This window comes from Perissodus microlepis, chromosome 17 (genome assembly GCF_051167445.1).
Source record: "Perissodus microlepis isolate ML-2025 ecotype Zambia chromosome 17, ASM5116744v1, whole genome shotgun sequence".
In the NCBI taxonomy this organism is placed as follows: Eukaryota; Metazoa; Chordata; class Actinopteri; order Cichliformes; family Cichlidae; genus Perissodus; species Perissodus microlepis.
In genome coordinates this window covers 38,183,854-38,191,550 of record NC_140477.1, presented here as the reverse complement: position 1 = coordinate 38,191,550, position 7,697 = coordinate 38,183,854, and the positions used below count along the sequence as shown (strand labels likewise).

Sequence of the window (7,697 nt, the reverse complement as noted above, 5' to 3'; positions counted from 1 at the left end):
CAGCAAAAACGACTATTAAGGATCGACCCAGACGGACGCCGGCCTCGAGGCAGACCGAAAAAACGGTGGATGGACAAAATCAAGGAAGACATTAAGACCATCAACGCGTCACCTGAGGACGCCTTGGACAGAACCAAACGGAGAAACCTTTGCTGAGGAGCGGACCCTGCACCAGCGGGAACAACGCCAGGATGAAGGTGGACTGTGGCTGGAAAAGATCATTACTGTTTTTAAAGGGTAACTGGTCCACATCCACAATTACAGTAGAGCTGTAATTGTGGATGTGGACCACAATCCACAATTGTCGATGGGACGTGTGCATGCAAGAACACGCAAGCGATCCCCGCTCTGTGGGGTCATGATAATAATCATGACGCTCTGTGGGGTCATGATAATAAGCATGACCCCACAGAGCGTCACGATAATAATCATGAGCCCACAGAGCGGGACATTCGCTTCAGCCGAAAATCTTAGAGGCGACCCAGAAAGCTGCAGGAAGAGCAATGACACATCCGGCAACAGTTAAACCTACTTTAAGTAGGTTTAGACCCCACGAACCAAGGGATTCTCTTTCTGTTGTCTGTTGTTCATGTACTGCTGGGCGCTGAAGATTTTCCACAGTTTGTCTGAGTTCTGCAATCTCTTGCCTCAATTGTGCGTTTCCTTGCCCGAGTTGTGCGTTTTCTTGACTGAGTTGTGCGTTTGCTTGACTGAGTTGTGTGTTTTCTTGATTGAGTTGTATGTAGTTTTGACTGAGTTGTGTGTTTTCTTCACCGAGTCGTATGTTTTCTCGAGTGACTGTTAGGATATGTTGATTGAATTCTATGAACATTTCAGTGAGTTGTGCGTTTTCTTCCCTGAGTTCATCTGTCGTACGCTGCAGTGGGCCTGACTGATCTCCGGTTCCCTGTGACATTTCTTTAAAGGTTAAAAGCTCAAAAGTGTCAAAAAGTTAAATCTCTGAATGATTTAAATGCAAAGGTCAGCTTTGTCTAAAACAACTGGCTCTTTCTGATGTAAACTGTTAAACGAGCTCCTCTATTTAAGGACTTGGTGGGTGTGGCAGAGAATGTGATGTCACCGTGACGTCACAATGATCGTTCGAGAAGATCAAAGGATCAAAGGAGCGCTGTGGATCATTCTGCGCATGCTCAGATCAATGAACGGGAGAATTATTTGTAAATACTTTGCTATCTAACAAAGGTGCTTTTAGCAACAGCTGGTGGTGATTCATCGTTATCAACCCTTAAACTCGTGAATTGGCTCTCTAGCTTTTACGTTTCGATTGCTACTGTTGTCTATCACATATGTATTATTTGCAACCCAGCTTACCTGTAAAAACAGACACACAGCAGGTAACAGGAACTACTCTGTGCGCCAGCTCGGCACCACTCTTCTTCTAGCGAGGTGTTGGCTACTGATGCGTAAGACACCGAGCGCCCTCTGCTGGCGGAACTTATATTACAGACATTAACGGTAGTTTTCCCCAAAAGAAAGTGACTTGAAGCATAAAAATAAAATGGGAGGCTGCAATTTTCATGTACTCATCTATACCATAGTGCCACACAAGCCCAAAACTTAATTTATCACATTAAATAAATGTGAATGGCTAGAAAAATCTAAATCAAAATATGAAACTCCAAAATAAAGTTTATTAAAAGCCACTGAGGTTACAGTGATCCTGAATTATATGTGCATGTGCTTTGCAGTACATTAGGCAGGTCAGTTCTTTATTAACGAGGCCATTTGGCTGGAAAGCTGAGCCATCAGTGTGTGTCTGTGGACACGTCAGTGCCTGCAGACACTTTAGAAACGGCTGTGCTTCACTCTAACACTTTAACACTAAAGAACACTGAGGAAATGAACAAACTGACAGTTAACAATATGGAAAAATAAAAGGATCTCTCTGCTGCTGAAAAGTGTGAAATAGCTAAATGCCTTGGACACGTAGTGAAAACCTGAGATATTTCATGAAAACTTAATCGCGATCACCGCGACGTTAGGAGATCTGTGGCTGAGTCAGAGCACACACGGGTTCGTGCAGATAAAGGCACAACGAGGAAGGTTTCTGCAGGACAAATACATCCCATTAAGAGAGCAGCTGCTAAAAGGCCATTACAAAGCAGCAAACACATATTTGAAGCTGCTGGTGCCTCTGGAACCCCACCAACATCAAGGTGTAGGACATTTTGGACAATCTATAATCGTCTAACACAAAAACATACACTGAAGTAAACACACAGAGCAGTAGCAGATTTTTTTTTAATGTGTTTTATTTATTTTCATTTGCTGCTAACTGCCTTGTTTTCATTTGTAGTTTTTGTAGTAGGAAGAACTACAAAATCTACAAATAAAAAAAGTGCAGTTAACAAATGTAGTGCTCTCCACTATGTGAACCCCTCAGCTGAATTTTTAGGTTTTTCAGTTCAAGCCAATGAAATGAAATCCAAAAATTCAACCCCAACAATCAAATGATCCCCTATGAGCAAGCACTCTGGCAACGGTGGAGAGGAAAAACTCCCTTTTAACAGGAAGAAACCTCTGGCAGAACCAGGCTCAGGGAGGGGCGGTCTTCTGCCATGACTGGTTGGGAGGTGAGGGGCAAAATAAAATCAAACATAAAGGAGAGCACAGCGTATTTATGACAGGTCGGTGGACTGTGGCTCGAGTTCAAAAGATGCTCGAATCCCGCCTGAGGTGGTATGGACACGTGATTCGAAGCGATGAGAACTCAGCAAAAACGACTATTAAGGATCGACCCAGACGGACGCCGGCCTCGAGGCAGACCGAAAAAACGGTGGATGGACAAAATCAAGGAAGACATTAAGACCATCAACGCGTCACCTGAGGACGCCTTGGACAGAACCAAACGGAGAAACCTTTGCTGAGGAGCGGACCCTGCACCAGCGGGAACAACGCCAGGATGAAGGTGGACTGTGGCTGGAAAAGATCATTACTGTTTTTAAAGGGTAACTGGTCCACATCCACAATTACAGTAGAGCTGTAATTGTGGATGTGGACCACAATCCACAATTGTCGATGGGACGTGTGCATGCAAGCACACGCAAGCGATCCCCGCTCTGTGGGGTCATGATAATAATCATGACCCCACAGAGCGTCATGATTATTATCATGACGCTCTGTGGGGTCATGATAATAATCATGACCCCACAGAGCGTCACGATAATAATCATGAGCCCACAGAGCGGGACATTCGCTTCAGCCGAAAATCTTAGAGGCGACCCAGAAAGCTGCAGGAAGAGCAATGACACATCCGGCAACAGTTAAACCTACTTTAAGTAGGTTTAGACCCCACGAACCAAGGGATTCTCTTTCTGTTGTCTGTTGTTCATGTACCGCTGGGCGCTGAAGATTTTCCACAGTTTGTCTGAGTTCTGCGATCTCTTGCCTCAATTGTGCGTCTGCTTGCCCGAGTTGTGCGTTTTCTTGACTGAGTTGTGCGTTTTCTTGACTGAGTTGAGCGTTTTCTTCACTGAGTCGTATGTTTTCTCGAGTGAGTTGTGCGTTTTCTCGATTGAGTTGAATGCTCTCTTGCCTGTGATGTCTGTTTTCTTCCCTGAGGCGTGTGTTAAATTCAGCGATGTCTAAGTTTTGATCAACAACAATATGTAGAATTTCAACTGCCGTACGCTGCACTGGATCTGACTGATCTCTGCTTCCAGATGGATTATTCGACGTTCCCTGTGACATTTCTTTGAAGGTTTAAAGCTCAAAAAAGTTAAATCTCTGAATGATTTAAATGCAAAGGTCAGCTTTGTCTAAAACAACTGGCTCCTTCTGATGTAAACTGTTAAACGACCTCCTCTATTTAAGGACTTGGTGGGTGTGGCAGAGAATGTGATGTCACCGTGACATAACAATGATCGTTCGAGAAGATCAAAGGATCAAAGGAGCGCTGTGGATCATTCTGCGCATGCTCAGATCATAAAGGTGCTTTTAGCAACAGCTGGTGGTGATTCATCGTTATCAACCCTTAAACTCGTGAATTGGCTCTCTAGCTTTTCGATTGCTACTGTTGTCTATCACATATGTATTATTTGGAACCCAGCTTACCTGTAAAAACAGACACACAGCAGGTAACAGGAACTACTCGGTGCGCCAGCTCGGCACCACTAGGCTGTGTCCCAATTCAGGGTCTGCACGCTCGAAGTACGCGCACTACGCGTACTACGTACGGTGCGTACTATAAGTACGAGAAGTGCGGAAGTGAGAGGCTTGTGAAATGGGACGGTCTAGCCTTCGTCGTGCTGTTCAGGTTGCCTAGCAACCATGATACTAACCGCGAGAAACGTGTCATACGGCTTTGTTTGACAGAAATGAAGGAGAAAAATGTTTTGTTGGTCATTCATTTTTGTCATGACATCACTTTGATTAGTTGAGTATCTGAGGCTGAGACCACAGGACTGTAAAACATGATTGTTGGGCTTCATTTCTGTGCTGAACACTCATTTAAGATTAGTTAGTAAATAACAATTAGCTGATGTTGTTCATGAGACTAAAGTCATCTCACTGTGGTAATGTAAATATAATATGGCCAATATTATAGTATTGTCAGATTATTATGATATATATATATTACAGGATATATTACAGCAGTGAGCTTGAACTCTGGGTCAGAGATTCAAGTTGCAGTTATTTATATTTCCTATCACCTTAAATGAAGTCCTTGTGTTTGGGCTTCCTAAAGACCCCAACCTTTCCCTTGATTTTATGGGACCCCTAACTTCCGAATGTACTTCCTCCATTAAGAGCCTCGGTGTTACTTTTGACAGTGCTTTTAAATTTGATAAACAAATCAGCTCCGTAGTCAAGGGATCTTTTTATCATCTACGTATTTTAGCTAAAGTCAAGTCCTACCTGTCCAGGAACGATCTAGAAAGGGTGGTCCATGCTTTTATTACTTCACGGCTGGACTACTGTAACTCCCTTTATGCTGGTTTAGATCGTTCCTGTCTGCATCGCCTCCAACTGGTGCAGAACGCTGCTGCTCGCATGCTGACCGGCTCCAAAAAGAGAGACCACATTACTCCGGTCCTCTGCTCTCTCCACTGGCTCCCAGTTGCTTTTAGGATTGATTTTAAAATTTTACTGCTGGTTTTTAAGGTTCTTAACGGTACTGCACCTCCTTACCTGGCGGAGCTTCTTAGCATTTACCGCCCCAGGAGATCTTTGAGGTCAGCAGACCTGATGCTTTTAGATGTTCCCAGGTACAGACTAAAGACTAGGGGAGAGAGGGCTTTTGCTGTGGCTGCACCCAGACTGTGGAACAGTTTACCTCCTCACATCAGATTCTCCACAAGCCTAGGAACCTTTAAAACTGCTCTTAAAACTCACCTCTTCTCATTGGCCTTTAGCAAGGTTTAACTTATTGTTTTAATCTATTGTTTTATCAGTGAGGTGTTTTATGTATTTGTGTTTTATTGTATTTTATATTTGTATTTTATTGTACAGCACTTTGGTCAGCCTCGGTTGTTTTTAAATGTGCTTTATAAATAAACTTGACTTGACTAAATCTTCACTCAAAGACAAGTATCTTTGACAGTGTATCTATAGATGTATTATGTAACAAATATTGTTTGTTTAATTTGTTGGCATTACTAAATTTGGCTCAATGCTTACACATATGTGTAAAAAGCAAATGTACGAGCTGTGATAACTGTGTCTGATAGAATGAAGAGTCGACTGATATATGAAATATTCCTTTATTGGGGGAGAAAATCAGACCATGTCATAACTGCTTTAAGTCACACAGAATAGATATCAGAGCCTTAAACAGGCTGACTTCTGCTAAATGGGTCAAACTGGGCAGAAAGTCTACAAACACATAACATCCTTATGGAATATGATGTAACACTATAGATCAACTTAGCTCAGAATATATAAAGCATATAAACAATTACAGCAATATGATGCAACAAACACAGCAGCTACTGATCCAAAATACTCAAAGCTTCGTAGAACTGAAACAAACATTTATTTTTAGCTCCATTCTGCTGCTGATACAGACTTTAGGTTTCTGAACATTAAACTTGTTGCTGCCTTTCATAGTGTGTAACTTGAAGGCCCTGAGTACTTTCTCCCACACTGAAAACACTGGATGATCACATTATTTGAACATTACCTAATAAGACTGATTCAGGACAGACAGTGATGTTAAACTTTCCTAGCAGTCCTTCACAAACAGGGAACAGTCTGTCTATTCTCTCCATCTGTCAGCTGCTGCTGGCTCTTCCTCCTCCTCTCCCTCACACACTGCTGAGTTTGTCCTGGTGGATCATCAGGGCTGCAAAGCCTCACAGATGATGTGCAGCAGTGGGTCCCTCAGTCTGTCCTCACTCTGGACACTTGCAGTCGTCACACATGGAAATCAAATGTGTGAGAAGCTGCAGGATTCAAACACAAGTGTAACTTATAAACACATGTTCATACTTTTATTCCACAATCAGAGAGAAAGAAACAGAGAGAGAGTGCAGGACAGACAGACAGGTGACAGTCTCAGGTGTACACACTGCTACACAACAGCACAGAGAAGGAGGATTTAGTGTTTGTGTTATTACGAGTGTAAACAAGAAGAGTTCCCAGATGGTCCAGTGGACACATGTGTGACTGCTGTGATTAAAGCATCTTTCTTTCAGCTTAACGAGTGAACCGTCAGCTCGTTCAAACACACGTTAAAGTCCGTTTGGCTCGACACCACCGAAAGCGTGCTGCTGCAGTCTGCTGGGGGCTCAAGAGTTGGGAGTTCGCCTTGTAATCAGAAGGTTGCCGGTTCGAGCCCCGGGTTGGACCTTCTCGATCGTTGTGTCTTTGGGCGAGACTCTTCACCTGTTGCCTACTGGTGGTGGTCAGAGGGCCCGGTGGCGCCAGTGTCCGGCAGCCTCGCCTCTGTCAGTGCGCCCCAGGGTGGCTGTGGCTACAATGTAGCTGCCATCACCAGTGTGTGAATGGGTGGATGACTGAATGTGTAAAGCGCTTTGGGGTCCTTAGGGACTAGTAAAGCGCTATACAAATACAGGCCATTTACCATATTTAGAAGTAGAGGCTTCAAAACCAAGTTATGGCTGAAAGTACAAACATCACTAATGTCACATAACTTTGCCGACATGTGACCAACAGTAATGTTTTAATGTTCTTCATTATTAAACATTCGCACATAAATAAGTGACATCATATTCAGTACTGACTTTTAAAAGTTTACTCTTCAGCCCAGCCGCTCCCTTCTGCCGTCTTTTGGAGAAGGGTCTGGCTGCATATATAATATTATTATATTATATATATTAAGTATTATATATTATCCATCTTGTATCGCTATATCTAAGAGGTATAAGTAGAGTAACTAGAGGAAGGTGAAATAAAGTTTGAAAGCCTAGTCTAAAAAAAGTTAAAGTTAAGAAAAGGTGCGGTGTTGCAGAGCTACTTGGAAAGGCTGCCGTCACTCCAGCGCCATCTTGGTGATGCAGACATCAGTGCAGACATCTCAGCCTTTGTTGGGTCTTTTTGTCACCATGAGGTTTCGGACTGTTCTCCAGCGAGTTTTCATGAATTTATCTGACTGACCACACAGAACAGTCCTGTTTTATGCTGCTTTTATTGAATCCTCTGAGGTTCTGTTCAAACTCTTAAACACGGTCGTCTACATCTTGTGCGGCAGATTATTTTTAAACCTTTGAACAGGT

General features: G+C 43.1%; 1 protein-coding gene across 9 annotated transcripts in view; it reads right to left on the bottom strand.

The window, feature by feature from the left end:
• Positions 1-5,707: 5,707 nt before the first annotated feature.
• Positions 5,708-7,697, bottom strand: part of LOC146370086 (zinc finger BED domain-containing protein 5-like) — a 39,681-nt gene continuing 37,691 nt past the window's right edge. For all 9 annotated transcript variants that reach the window (XR_014797301.1, XM_084909393.1, XM_084909391.1 and 6 more), the window contains one exon: positions 5,708-6,404. The gene's annotated coding sequence lies outside the window, so the exon portion shown is untranslated. The remainder of the gene's footprint in view (positions 6,405-7,697) is intronic.